The following is a 16278-nucleotide window of genomic DNA, read 5'->3' on the forward strand; positions in this document are numbered from 1 at the left end:
AAATATCAGACTGATAAAGAAATTTACATGGAATAACTTTGAGTGTTTAAAGTGTGATGAAGTAATGAATTCAGACACTGTCTTTCATTTTAAAAACATAAGAAAAGCGACTTGATGAACTTCGTTCAATAGGAGACATTTTTCGACTTTCTAGTCATTATTTCTGTTGTGATAAAAAGAAAAATACTTTGTAACACACACTTACCAATTTCACAATAACTAATAATAAATTTATATATTAGAGCTGTTAATGTTTTGATAGAGTAGATATGACAACGGCATATTGAAATTAAAATAGTAAAGAAGAACTTTCATGAGGCACGAAAATCAAAATGTTTGACCTTTCTTAATATTTCAGAGATACAGTAGATATTATTGTAAAATATATTGAAGACAAATATTTATTGCTAATTATACAAAAAAAATCTGATCTATTTCACGTTAAAATAAATATTACTCTTGGGTGTACAAACATCCATGACGTTTCTTTTTCCTTTTAAAATCTCTCAATCAAAGACTTGTCTTGGTACCAGAGTAAATATCCAGTGATTCATGTCCCACTCGCAAGTTTCAGCAATGAATCCCACTTTCCCTTATCCGATGCAAGGCCGTATCACACAGGAAATAAGCGTTTATTAAGTCGGACTGTGAAGTCTTATGGAGGCCATAACTCCAGCCATAAAAATGTTTCTTCAGATTCTCGTCCTCCAAGTTTCGTCTTGGAGTTGTAGCAGTCTTTGAATTCGTAACGTGAGCGCGCGTTCTGGGGTTTTATCGTGATGTGTTGTACAGTTCCCGTCATGCACAGTATTTCGGTACGCTTTGCGGGTAAACAATCAGAGAACGTTTACCAAATGAGAGTAATGACAACTGAGTGCATAACGTACAATACGCTAAAGTCTGAAACACTATTTTCTCATAGCTAAAGTAATAAAAACCTTTCTATCGTGACGTGGCTAGGCTTGTTTTTCGCTTCTCTCTCTCTCTCCCCGCATAACTTTTTTGGAATAAGTTTATTCCTTTCTTCCTTTGCTCAACTGACCCCTTTCGGTTAGTCATTCCTTTGACTGCTCTTGTTAGTATTGAATCAGCTTCTTTGAGTATGATATTGTCATATTGATATTGTGTCATATTGATATCAAATTGTGGGAAGTAATCCATGTGATGATAAGACAATACAGTGATGATGAAATACCCTTTCTGATAATCTTGTCTCGGCCTTCATTACGACAGGAATATATCAGTGGATATATATGCGTGTTTATTTGTGGTTGTCAGAGTCTTTGGAGAGTGAATTGAGCAGCCATTTCGTAATTGTGACTTTTACATCCCTTTGTGTTATTGTTATTACATATTATTGTGAGGAATACAGTTCCACATCCGTTATTTTTAATGTTCTTTTATTTTAATTAACCTTTCTATTAGAGGTTTTTATAGAGCATTAATGTAGTAAATTAATAAATTGTAGTCATTTGGTCTTGACGTAAAAAGTCAGATAAATTCAATATCATTTTCTTTAAAAATCAGCGCAGTGAGGTAAATTAATAAATTGTATTTTTTCATATACTGTACATGCATACATACATATTTATACACACACATATTCATACACATTTATACGTATAATACATAAATGCATATATATATATATATATATATATATATATATATATATATATATATATACATGTGTGTATATATATACACACATATATGTATGTGTACATATATATGTATATGCATTTATGTATATATGTATATATGTGTATGAATATGTGTATACATATGTATGTATGCATGTATATAAATGGTTAACTGTATATTTGACTCATGTCAAGAATTAAAAAATACAATTTATTAATTTATCTCACTGCGCTGATTTTTAACTTAAAATGATACGTCAATTTATCTGACTTTGTGTCAAGACCAAATGACTACAATTTATTAATTTACTACGTGTTCTCTATAAGAAAACCTCTAATAGAAAGGTTAATTAATATATGTATATATATATATATATATATATATATATATATGTGTGTGTGTGTGTGTGTGTGTGTGTGTGTGTGTGTGTGTGTGCGTGTGTATGAGATCACCGACTACAGAGAAAACTAGGAAATATCTCTGGTTTCGGAGGATAATTTTCCAATTAGTCATGAACAGTACGAAGAATTTCCTAAAAATAATTAGTCAACTCCTATGTAAGTTCCGTGAAGCCGCAAACCTTTGAAGACAGCATAAAACCTAACGATAAGCTGCCAAGACGAATTTGGAACAGTGATTATCCGTAATAAAATATGGAAATTAAAGCTAGGACCCACACCTTTACGTTTCGAAGACAACCTGAAAAGATTCTCAGGATAATTCACGAAATGGGGACAAAGTTTTCCAATACAATTTACATATATATGAAACAACTGTGGATGATGTAACTTAATGCTGGAAACTTCACACCAAAAGAGCGTCTAATAACTCGGAAGAAGGACCCCTGATGGATCCGTTTCCCTTCAGGGAATGTGGGAGTGATCTCGAAGAATGTGGGCTTCCCCCGAAGAAGTTTCCGAGGCCATTCGTCTCCAGTAAGGACTAACTCTGGTTCCCTCTCCTCCCAGCGTTGTACTTTAGTATTGTGCAACAAATCCAAAGGCTGCAGAACCTGAAGATCGTCTTGAAGCCCCAGAGAAACTGTGTCTTATTTCAAGACTAGACTGTTCCGTCTGAACAACGACAAAGCAGAGTATGATCAAGAAAGAGCAAACTTCGAAAAAGCGAAAGAGGACTTTGAGAATCGGAAGGTTCAGGACCTCCTTGGAAGACAGCACAGGAGGAAAGAAGAGCTCTTGAAGGGAACTAAGAAGGGACAATGAAGAAAAAGGACGAAGAATTAGCAGTATCAGTTCACTAAAATACAGCTCTTGGATTACATACTTCGACATGGCATCAGAGACAAAGAGCTGCTTCAGCCAATGTTGGAAGATTTTAAAATCCCAATATCAAATTAAATGCAATCCAAAAGCAACTTCTACGGCGAAGTAAAAAGCAGCCATCCCCTCCCCCCCATCAAAAAATACAAGCACAACCTCTGGTGCTGCGTAAAACCCTATACGTTAGCGCTTAGGTAAAAAAAAAACTTGCAAAGGCAACCTCTGGCGCGGCGTAAAACCCCGTAAGTTAATGCCTCTGTAAACAAAAAAACTTGCAAAGGCAACCTCTGCAGCGGCGTAAAACCCGGTAAGTTAATGCCTCTGTAGAAAAAAAAAACTTGCAAAGGTAACCTCTGCAGCGGCGTAAAACCCCGTAAGTTAATGCCTCTGTAGAAAAAAAAAACTTGTAAAGGCAGCCTCTGGGGCGGCGTAAAACCCAGTAAGTTAATGCCCTGTAAAAAAAAAAAAAAAAACTTGCAAAGGCAACCTCTGGCGCGGCGTAAAAACCCGGAAGTTAATGCCTCAATAAAAAAAAAAAAAATTCCATAGGGAACCTCTGGCGTGGTGTAAAACCCCGTAAGTTAATGCCTCTTTAAAAAAAAAACTTGCAAAGGCAACCTTGGAGCGGCGTAAAAACCCGTAAGTTAATGCCTCTTTAAAAAAAAAACTTGCAAAGACAACCTCTGCAGCGGCGTAAAACCCAGTAAGTTAATGCCTCTAAAAAAAAAAACTTGCAAAGGCAACTCTGCAGAGGCGTAAAAAACCGTAAGTTAATGCCTCAGTAAAAAAGAAACTTCCAAAGGCAACCCCTGGCGCGGTTTAAAACCCCGTAAGCTAATGCCTCTGTAAAAAAAAAAACTTGCAAAGGCAACCTCTGGAGCGACGTAAAACCCCGTAAGTTAATGCCTCTGAAAAAAAACTTGCAAAGGCAACCTCTGAGCGGCGTAAAAACCCGTAAGTTAATGCCTCTGTAAAAAAAAAAAAAAACTTGCAAAGGCAACCTCTGCAGCGGCGTAAAAACCCGTAAGTTAATGCCTCTGAAAAAAAAACTTGCAAAGGCAACCTCTGCAGCGGCGTAAAAAACCGTAACTTAATGCCTCTGTAAAAAAATTGCAAAAGGCAACCTCTGCAGCGGCGTAAAAACCCGTAAGCTAATGCCTCTGTAAACAAATTTGCAAAGGCAACCTCTGAGCGGGCGTAAAAACCCGTAAGTTAATGCCTCTGTAAAAACTTGCAAAGGCAACCTCTGCAGCGGCGTAAAACCCGTAAGTTAATGCCTCTGAAAAAAAAAATCTTGCAAAGGCAACTTCTGCAGCGGCGTAAAACCCGTAAGTTAATGCCTCTGAAAAAACTGCAAAGGCAACCTCTCGCGGCGTAAAAACCCGTAAGTTAATGCCTCTGAAAACTTGCAAAGGCAACCTCTGGAGCGGCGTAAAACCCGTGTTAATGCCTCTGGTAAAAAAAAACTTGCAAAGGCAACCTCTGGCAGCGGCGTAAAACCCGTAAGTTAATGCTCTGTAAAAAAAAAAACTTGCAAAGGCAACCTCTGCAGCGGCGTAAAAACCCGTAAGTTAATGCCTCTGAAAAAAAAATCTTGCAAAGGCAACTTCTGCAGCGGCGTAAAAAACCGTAACTTAATGCCTCTGTAAAAAAAAAATTGCAAAGGCAACCTCTGCAGCGGAGTAAAAAACCGTAACTTAATGCCTCTGTAAAAAAAAAAATTGCAAAGGCAACCTCTGCAGCGGCGTAAAAACCCGTAAGCTAATGCCTCTGTAAAACAAACTTGCAAAGGCAACCTCTGGAGCGGCATAAAACCCCGTAAGTTAATGCCTTTGTAAGAGAAAATATTTTTGGATTTACAGAGGCAACTTCTGGTGCGGCAGAAAACCCAGCAAGTTAATGCCTTTGTAAGAAAAAAAACTTGCAAAGGCAATCTGCGGTAGGCCGTAAACACCACAAGTTAATGCCTTTGTAAGAAAAAAAAATTTTTTTTGAATTTACAGAGGCAACCTTTGGCCCGGCATAAAACCCTGTAAGTTAATGCCTTTGCAAAAAATAAAAATAAAAATCTCTCAAAGGTAACCTCTAGTAAAAAAGAATAACTTGCAAAAGCAACCTCTGGCGCAGCGTTAAACCCTTCAAGTTAATGCCTTTGTCAGAAAAAAATAAAAAACCAAAAACTTACAGAGGCAACCTCTTTGACTTGTCATCAGAAATAAAGAGCTGCTTCAGCCAATATTGAATGAATATTAAAATCCAAATTTCAAATTAAATGCACCCAAAAGCAAATTCTAAAAAGAAGGCCCCCCTATAAAACTCCGTAAGTTAATGCTTTTGTAAAAGATAAAAAAACTTGCAAAGGCAACCTCTGGCGCGGTGTAAAAACCCGTAAGTTAATGCCTCTGAAAAAAAAAAAAACTACAGAGGAAACCTCTGGCGCGGCGTAAAAAAAGGACGGTATTATAAGGGACTATTGGGATGGAAAGTCAGTTTCTGAGACTTTACGCACTGTCCTTAAATCCATACCGGATATGACAATGCGCTCGACGGCGTGTAGACTCAAAGATACATACATACATGCATATATATATATATATATATATATATATATATATATATATATATATATATATATATATTTATATAAATATATTAACTTTATCACATACACAATTGTTCTGTGCACATTAGTAAAATTACTAAAGTGACCTCATTCAAACTGATGGTATCCAGTTTGAATGAGTGTCCTTTAATAATATATATATATATATATATATATATATATATATATATATATATATATATATATATATATATATATATATATTATATACTTACTGACCTCATTCAAACTGATGGTATCCAGTTTGAATGAGGTCCTTTTAGTAATATATATATATATATATATATATATATATATATATATATATATATATATATATATATATATATATATATATATATATATATATATATATATATATATATGTTTATATATAATAACTGTGTCTGTAAGAGTATATGTTATATTTAAGGATATAGCTACAAGAATCTGAAACTTAAAAGTGGAGATACAGAACTAACAAAAATAACAATTTATACACGTATTAAAACAGAGCTAAAAATAAACAGAAAATTAAAAATAATTTAGGTTTAGCTTTTTAACTTGAGGGTCGACTGGAGGGCAACCAAATGACCTAACGTAGATCAGTCCCACAGGAAAGAGAGTCGAGGAAAGAAACCTTAGACTCAGATTTGATTAAACTTCTCGGAAATTACTGGAAGAGACAATCCTGGATCTTTTCGGAGTCTGTAAACCGGAAACGACCCTAATTCTCGGAAATAACTGAGGGCAGAGGATCACATCTCTTCGCCTTTGTTTACTGACCAGAGTCCAGATGTCCACACAAGCCCCCTATACCTTTTCACACCTTAGTTTAAGAGCTGGAGGTGACGAGGGGTCGGCTTAATCTAAATACCCGTATTTTTCGCAATGAAACTATTTAATGCATTTTAACCAAATTTCATGGAAATTAATGAGCATCTCCGAAACTTCTTGGGGAAAATGACCAAGTAATTATGGAAATTACTTTAAAGAGAAATGAGCATATACCATTCGACTTCGCTATAAAACGAACGAAATACCCTTGGAAATTATCCTGGGGAGAGATATGCCATCCATGGGCCTATATTATTTACGAGAGGAGGTTTATTCTCCGTTCCATATAATGGTGCAGAATGCATATCTATTATAGAAATGTTTTAAGAATCTCAGATAGAGATTGCAGGATAAATCATACCATATAAGTGCTGGGGTTTTCTTATGTATACAAAAAATCAGAAATATATATATATATATATATATATATATATATATATATATATATATATATATATATATATATATATGTGTGTGTGTGTGTGTGTGTGTGTGTGTGTGTAAGTGTATGCATTTATGAATGTGTGTCAATTATAAAGAAAAATGCTCAACGAAACTTAACATTTGTTTATTTCACTTTTTCATCTTAATCTTCCAATCTTCCAAGATTCCAGGAGACATTCATCTTTTCCTCTCCACAGTTTCCTGAAGATGGAAAAACAAATAAAGCCACGTGGCGACTTACTTCTTTCTTTCTATCTTTCCATTACAGCGTGTAAACAATAACGAGCTCCCAGACATTTATAATGGTGCATACACAGTGTGTATTCAAAGACATTCACAAACTTGTGTGTGTGTGTGTGTTTCTCTCTGTCTTGGAGGTGCATACACAGTGAGTATTCAGAAGCATTCACGAAGTTGTGTGTATGTGTGTGTATACTGTGCGTTTGTGTTTCTGTCTGTCTGGGAGGTGCATACACAGTCCGTATTCAAAAGCATTCACAAACGCTGTGTATGTGTGTTTGTGTTTCTGTCTGTCTGGGAGGGGTGTATTTAAGCATTCCGCTACAAGAAGCTCAAACGTGCATGTGGAGATACAGAACAAAAATGAAAAAAATGATAGGGTACACATGTACATTTAAGGTACGCATTTTAGTATATACATAATTATACATTTGCACAAAAGTATCGTGTATTTACAGTACATGCTAACATGATATCACAAAGGTATCGAATGACTTCGCGGACACAAAGACCACGCCGAATGGGACACGCCAAACTAAACCGCGATTTTTAAAAGACCGAGAGAGAGAGAGAGAGAGAGAGAGAGAGAGAGAGAGAGGAGAGAGAGAGAGAGAGAGAATTTTTTATTTGAGAGATTTTTTTATTTGTGTGTGAGAGAGAGAGAGAGAGAGAGAGAGAGAGAGAGAGAGAGGAGAGAGACCTCACTGTACCTTACCTTACAGTCGTTCTGGTTGCCCCAGGTCCCTCAGTGTGAGGCACCTTTTTGATGTCTACCAGAGAATTGCTAACGCATCTTCCGGCATATTTTGCATCTTCCAATCTTGATGGTCTGGGATGCATCTTAGATATTTGTTGATTTATTCTTAAACACATCTACGCTCACTCCTGTTATGTCCTCAGATGAGCTGGTAGCGCATTGAATAGACGCTGCATTATCGATGCTGGTGCGTGATGGGATTAATGTCCTGTGTGCTCTCCTTAGTTTTCCTGGTATAGTTTTGCACTATTAATCTACCTCTACTTGCTCTTTCTGATATTTTAGCTCCATGATGTTTTTCGGTAATTCCTTCTATCTGTTTCATGCTTGATTACCATGTAGCGTTCTCTTCTCCTTTCAAGACTATATAATTTTAAGAATTGTAGTTCTTTCCCAGTAGTCAAGGTCCTTAACTTCTTCTATTCTAGCTGTAAATGACCTTTGTACACTCTCTATTTGTGCAATATCCTTTTGGTAGTGTGGGTACCATATTATATTGCAATATTCAAGTGGACTACGTACGTACATTTTATAAAGCATAATCATGTGTTCAGCTTTTCTTGTTTTGAAGTGCCGGAACAACTACGTACATTTTATAAAGCATAATCATGTGTTCAGCTTTTCTTGTTTTGAAGTGCCGGAACAACATTCCCATTTTTGCTTTGCATTTTGCCAACAGTATTACTATTTGATCATTGCATAACATATTCCTGTTCAACATCACACAAAGGTCTTTAACTGCTTCTGTTTGTGATTGTCTCATTATTAGGTCCTCTATATGCATATAGCATTCCTACTTTATCACCATAGTTCATTGATTCAAATTTATCAGAGTTAAATACCATCCTATTTATCTCTGTCCATTTATATATTTTGTTTAGGTCTCTTTGTAGCAAGTTCCCATCTTCATCACAAGCAATTTCTCTACTTATTCTTGTGTCATCTGCGAAACTTCTTACTACTGAGTCCTTTGTTTATGTCTGCAATCATAATCACAAACAGCAATGCAGCTAACACCGTACCTTGTGGCACACCGGATATTACCGTAGCTTCATCCGATTTCTCATCGTTTGCAATCACTATCTGTTTTCTGTTTTGCAAACATTCTTTTATCCATCTTCCTACTTTGTCCACAACGTTATGTTTTCTAATTTTTTTCGCTAATATATTATGGTCTACCTTGTCAAAAGATTTTGCAAAGTCTAGGTAAACCACATCTGTATCATTTTTCATTTATCATATTTTTATATATGTTTTCATGGTGGACTAACAGTTGTGTTTGTGTACTTTTTCCGTACAAAACCATGTTGTCCTATATTGAACAATCTATTTTTCATTAAATGTTTCATTATATTTTTTCATTACCCTTTCATAAACTTTCATAATATGAGATGTCAGACTCACAGGCCTATAATTACTTGCCTCTGGTCTTGAACCACTTTTTGAAAGTAGGAGTAATATATGCTAATTTATGCTCATCGTAAATCTTGCCTGTATCTATACTTTGTCTTAATAATATTGCTAGCGGCTTTGCGATTGAATGAACTACTTTCTTTAACAATATGGCAGGTACGCCGTCTGGTCCTGCTGCTGATCCATTTTAATTTCATTAATAGCCTGCACAATATTGGCTTCTGTAATATCTATATCCAATAAGTATTCAATATTTTCATCTCTTATTTCTGTATCATTATCTTCATTATCAATTTTGGGTGTAAATTCACTCTTATATCTTTCTGCTAATATGTTACATATTTCCTTTTTCATTCGTTAATCGCCCTTCAATTTTAGAGGGCCTATTTCTACTCTTATTTTATTCATCTTTTGCATATGAATAAAAAAATGTTAGGGTTTTGCTTGATATTTTGTAGGTCTTTTTCTTTCGTTCCATTTTTCATTTTCTTTTGATTGTATAATCTTTTGTTCTGCATTTTCTATCTTACTTTTTAGTTCCATCACTTTCCATGCATTCTTTTCTTTTGCAAGACCTTTTTCCACTTTCTGATTTTTCTGGAACAAGATCCTTCTGTCTCTTGGTATTCGTGACTGATGTTTACTTTTTCTTCGGTACAGTATATATTTTTCCACTATTTCCTCTAATATTTTATAAAATATATTGGTATTTACCTGTATATTATCACTTACAAATATGTTTTTCCATTCTTTGTTTAATTCTTTCATTTATTTTTGACCAATTTATATTCTTACTATAGAAATTGTATTTTCCATATCCTTCCCATTTTTTCGTCTCTTGCTTTTCTCTGTTTTCATGTGCTTTGGAACGGACTGTTAGTTCTATGAGAGAGATATTTATTTGATAGAGAAAGAGATTGTTGATTTAAGAGAGAGAGAGAGAGAGAGAGAGAGAGAGAGATTTGATAGAGAAAGAGACTGTTGATTTAGAGAGAGAGAGAGAGAGAGAGAGAGAGAGAGAGAGAGAGAGTTTTTATTTGAGAAAATTTTTTATTTGAGAGATTTTTGATTAGAGAGAGAGAGAGAGAGAGAGAGAGAGAGAGAGAGAGAGAGAGAGACACGCACGCCATAAAATACAGTAAATAAAAGAAAAAGGCGGACGCAGCCAGGGAGCCAACAATAACAACACAGCGACGCAAACGGGACATCGATCAAACAAATGGCATTTGAACCGCAGCTCTTTCCAACGACATCATAAGCCTGGCTGAAGACCGCTGGATCATGACGGCAGCAAATAGAACGGAATAAAACAAAGCAGATAGACACGAGTGTAAATACATTTACGGCGTCGGAGTGCATGTGCATTTGCGACGTCAAGAGTGAAAATTCGTCGGCGACGACGACAGTGAGAATATATTTACCACAAAAGTGAGAAATGTTTATGATGTCAAAGATGAAATCATATCTACGTCAAAATAGCCAATAGTTTGGTCATGCAGAAGAGAAAAAACACAAGAAAATGCAACAAGACTAAATATATTTACTAAACAGCAAATAAGTTTGGTCAAGAAAGAGAGAAAATCGGAAGAAAATGCATTCAAGAAAAAATATATTTACTAGCTCGTAACAGCCAATCGCCAGGTTATCTAAAAAAATGATAAAAAAATCAAGGAGATGAAACACTGAGGAGGTACAATAATGACGTCAAGTAGACCACTGTTGTATTCAGAAGACGAGAGCTACAATGAAAGAAATGCATACTTATCAAGGTCGTTATATAATGAACAAGTAGAAAATGAGCCGAAGTTTCTCGGCGCAATCGAGTTTTCTGTATAGCCGCTACAGTTTAATCAAGGCCACAGAAAATAGATCTATCTTTCGGTGGTATCGGGATAATGCTGTATGAACCGCGGCCCATGAAACTTTAACCACGGGCCGGTAGTGGCCTATCCTATATCGTTGCCAGAAGCACGATTGTAGCTAACTTTAATCTGAAATAAAATAAAAACTACTGAGGCTAGAGGGCTGCAATTTGGTATGTTTGGTGATTGGAGGGTGGATACAGCATTATCCTGATACCACCGAAAGATAGATCTATTTTCTGTGGCCTTGCATTATCAAAGGATGTTTGCAGTGTCCCTTCGTCCCCTAGCTACGCCGACGTTTTATCTGACCCTGCCTCTATTCCCGCTTCCTTTCTTTAATATTGCTGTCCAACCTCTCAAACTATTGCTTCTTAGAGCAACTGTGGGGGTTTTCTCCTACTTCCACCTTGAGATCATTGCACTTCACTGCCTTTATTTCCTCGATCTCTTCATCTTGCTGTCCAACCACCCTGACTCCTCCTTTTCACAGTCTTGAGCGTGAATGGCCGAAAATGGCCCTATTCCTCTGCTTGACAGTTTCAGCATCATAAATTAACCAATCGAGAAATGTCTTGTTTTTGCTGTGATACAGTATTTACTACGTGAAATTTCATTATTCTTTGTCCCTCGCTTCAACCTGGATATCATTAGGATTCTATCAGAAATTCCTAAGCATATTCAGGGAAAAATTTATTAAAAGATTGTTGCAGTTTTTGGTTTTCTGTCTGTCCGCGGTTTATTCTGTCCGCATTTTCTCTGTCCGCACTTTTTCTGTCCGCCCTCAGATCTAAAGAACTACTGATGCCAGAGGGCTGCAAATTGGTATGTTATAAACTGCGCACAGACAGAAAACTAAAAACTGCAACAATCATTTAATAAATTTTTTCCTGAATATGCTTTTAGAATTTTGATAGAATCCTAATGATATCCAGGTTGAAGCGAGGGACAAAGAATAATGAAATTTCACGTAGTAAATACTGTATCACAGCAAAAACAAGACATTTTCGATTGGTTAATTTATGATGCTGAAACTGTCAAGCAGAGGAATAGGCCATTTTCGGCCATCTGTCGCTCAAGACTGTGAAAAGGAGGGAGTTAGGGTGGTTGGACAGCAAGATGAAGAGATCGAGGAAATAAAGGCAGTGAAGTACAATGATCTCAAGGTGAAGTAGGAGAAAACCCCCACAGTTGCTCTGCTAGCTACAGTTTGAGAGAGGTTGGACAGCAATATTAAAAGAAAGGAAGGGAATAGAGGCAGGGTCAGATAAAACGTCGGCGTAGCTAGGGGCCGAAGGGACACTGCAAACATCCTTTGATAATGCCTACAATGAACCACCTGAGATGCACTAACGCACGAGCGCCTTCCTCCACACGCGCGAGTATGGGAATCCAAATCAGGAGATTTATGGCTGTAAATTGTCCCTCCCTACATTTATGTGCGTTTTTGTGTGCTGTGTTTGTGAACAGAGAGGCAACCTTTTTATTAACTAAAAGAAATCGACTTTTTGTCTGTTTTTCACAAGTATGATAAAAGTGTGCGGTTTTTTTTCTGGCATTTAATGCTCTAGGGTGGCCTGGGTTAATAATAAACAGAGTTCAGTACAGGGCATTAAGTAGAATGGTTTTTAGATAAAAATTTGTCTTTTTCAGGAAAAGATAATTTCCAGAGAGAGAGAGAGAGAGAGAGAGAGAGAGAGAGAGAGAGAGAGAGAGAGAGAGAGAGAAAAGCTTCTGATGTGACATGACACTGGAGTGGAGTCAAGACGTGACTACACTCTTGAATAATCCTCAGCGACTAGCGCAAGTTTTAGAATACGCCCCAATGTTATTGTCTATCTGTAAGCAAATGTGGCGTATGCAAATGCGTATATATAACATAAATACGCAAACAGGAACCTCGAACAGCCACCAGTTACAAAGCCATACGGGAAAACAATGTCGAAATCGATCGCTTTGGAATAGCAAGTGGCGTCATTGACAGCGTAATAAAAGAGAATAAGGCTCCATTTATCTTCATTTCAATATGAAAAGGACGGCGTTGGTTTGTCAAACCGATCATTGTTGTTGTGAACTGATTCCATTTCATTCAAATATGGCAGGCTACGAACAGACATTACTGGCCTTCGAGTCTCGATGAAAAGCGACGAAGTTTCCACTTTTTTTTTTTTTTTAATTCTCTCGCTACTTTTTCTAGGATGTGGCCTGCATTGCGTTCACTTTGCGGACATGTTACGTGGATGACGGTAGGTAGTTGCGTATAAGCTTAGATCAATGAAAATAAATTTGCACAGAAACACATTATATATAAATATACATACACGCATATACAGTATATATATATGTATGTATATATATATATATATATATATATATATATATATATATATATATATATATATATATATATATATATATATATATATATATATATATATATATATATATATATATATATAAAATCAACCGCCACGGTTGTTGGCGGTAGTAAAGCCAGCAACCCGGAGTACACAAAAACCTTGAATTTTCCCCTCTATAACTCTGGAAATATTCAACCCACCGGGATGAAACTCTGGCTTTAGAGGTTTCCCACTAAGGTCTCTAATCGTGCCAAATTTCACTGAAATCCGTTAAGCCGTTCCGGAGATCCAGATATCGATTTTTGGCGTTCAGGGGATATGGTAGGGGGTGGGTGGGTGGGTGAGGAGTCCTAACATACCTGTGGAGCAATAACGGTAAAAGATACAGCCGTGAAACTTAGTGTTTCTGAAAGCTCGTGTTCTGGAGGTGTGCTTTTCGGGGTTTGTTTTTCGAAATAATGAATTTTAAAGGTACAGCGGCCTATTCAAAGTAGGCCCCCCAAAAATTCAAATTTCCTGATGCTCAGGTACGGAATGCTCTCAACATTAGAAGAGATACTGTTTTCTTAATGCGTGTGAATAGCAAGTGGTGTTAGGAGAAGCTGGCTGACTTACTCTAAGTTATCTATCTATCTATATAATACTAAAACTCCCCCCCTCTCTGTACCTTCCGCCTACCCTCCCCTCATCTTCCATCTTCCTTCCCTTTCCCACTTCCATCCCCCTCCCCTTCACCTCCTCCCCTTACTGATCGCAAGATCAAGTGTTCCTTTAGCTGTGTCCTCCCCTTCCCCTTCCCTCACCCTCCCTTTCTCTCTTCCATCCCCCTCCCCCTTCCCTTTGCCTCCCCTCCCCAAGCGCAAGATTAAGTGTTAATTTAGCTGTGTCCTCCCCTTCCCCTTCCCTCACCCTCCCTTTCCCTCTTCCATCCCCGTCACCCCTTCCCTTTCCCTACATGATAATCCAGGCATGGAAACAGATAGAAGGAATTATCGAAAACATCATGGAGCTAAAAATATCAGAAAGAGCAAGCAGAGGTAGATTAATAGTGACCAAAACTATACCAGGAAAACTAAGGAAAGCACACAGGACATTAATCCACCACGCACCAGCATCGATAATACAGCGTCTATTCAATGCGCTACCAGCTCATCTGAGGGACATAACAGGAGTGAGCGTAGATGTGTTTAAGAATAAGCTCGACAAATATCTAAGATGCATCCCAGACCATCCAAGATTGGAAGATGCAAAATATACCGGAAGATGCATTAGCAATTCCCTGGTAGACATCAGAGGTGCCTCACACAGGGACCTGGGGCAACCCCAACGAACTGTAAGGTCTGTAAGGTAAGGTAAGGTCTCCCCTCCCCAAGCGCAAGATTAAGTGTTAATTTAGCTGTCCTCCCCTTCCCCTTTCCTCTCCCTCGCTTTCCATCTTCCATCCCCCTTCCCTTTCCCTCCCCTCCCCTCCCCAAGCGCAAGATCAAGTGTTAATTTAGCTGTATCCTCCCCCTCTCCTTCACTCTTCCCTCTCCCTCCCCTTCCCCCTCCCCTCCTCTCCCCTCTCCCTTCCCTTCCACCTCCCCCTCCATCTTCCCTCCCTTTCCTCTTCCGTCCCCCTCCCGTCCTCTTCCCCTCTCTATTCCCCTCCACCTCCCTTCCCACCAACCTTCCCTCTTCCCTTCCCCTCTCCTCCCACTTTCCCTCCGCATCCTCCTTCACTTTTCCATCCCCCTTCCTCATCCCCTCACCCTCTTACTCGCCCTTCCACCTTCCTCCTCCTTCCCCTACCCTCCCCAGTCATCCTTCCCCTCCCCCCTTCACTCTTCCCTCCCCTCACCCTCCTATTCCCCCTTCCCTACTCTTACCCCTTCCCTTCCCTTCCCCTCCCCCATAAACGGGGCTGGTGCTGCATAAGACTTTTTCTGACTCTTGTTATTAGGGTTAATTTAGTTGTGGGTATGGGCATGGTATGGATATGGGTATGGGTATGGGAATGGTATGATATCGATATGGGTATGAGTATGGTAGGGATATGGGCATTGGTATGGGTATGGTATGGGTATGGGTATAGGTATGGGTAGGGTATGGTACGGATATGGGTATGGATATGGGTATGGAATGGATTTGGGTATGGGTATAAGTATGGGTATGGTAAAGATGTGGTTTTGGGTATGGGTATGGGAATGGTATGGTATTGATATGGGTATGAGTATGGTACGGATATGGATATGGGCATTGGTATGGGTATGGATATGGTAAGGGTATGGGCATAGGTATGGGTGGGTATGGTACAAATATGGGTTTGGGTATGGGTATGGGTATTGGTGTGGGCATGGTGCAGGTATGGGTAAAGGTTTGGGTATATGTAGGGTATGGGTGTGATACAGATATGGGTATGGGTACGGAATGGATATGAGTATAAGTATGGTACAGATATGGATATTGGTACGGTATGGATATGGGTATGGGTGTATTACGGATATGGGTATGGGTATAGGTATGGGTGTGGGTATGGTGCAGGTATGGGTATGGTATGGATTTGGATATGGGTATGGTATGGGTATGGGTATGAACCTTTTGTTAAAAATGTATATTTAAAAAAGTGACCCTACAGGTCACGGATGGTATAATACTAAAACTCTGAAATGTTTGTTTGTTTGTTTGTTTGTTTGCACACTGAAAGGTAAAAGTGGCTGGTGCTGCCTGTGGACTTTTGCTGACTATTATTAGTAGAGTTAATTTACCTGCGGTATGGATATGGTACAGATATGGGTATGGGTATGGCATGGCTATGGGTATGGTATGGTATGGATATGGGTATGGTATGGATATTGGT

This window comes from Macrobrachium rosenbergii, chromosome 53, assembly GCF_040412425.1.
Source record: "Macrobrachium rosenbergii isolate ZJJX-2024 chromosome 53, ASM4041242v1, whole genome shotgun sequence".
Classification (NCBI taxonomy): Eukaryota; Metazoa; Arthropoda; class Malacostraca; order Decapoda; family Palaemonidae; genus Macrobrachium; species Macrobrachium rosenbergii.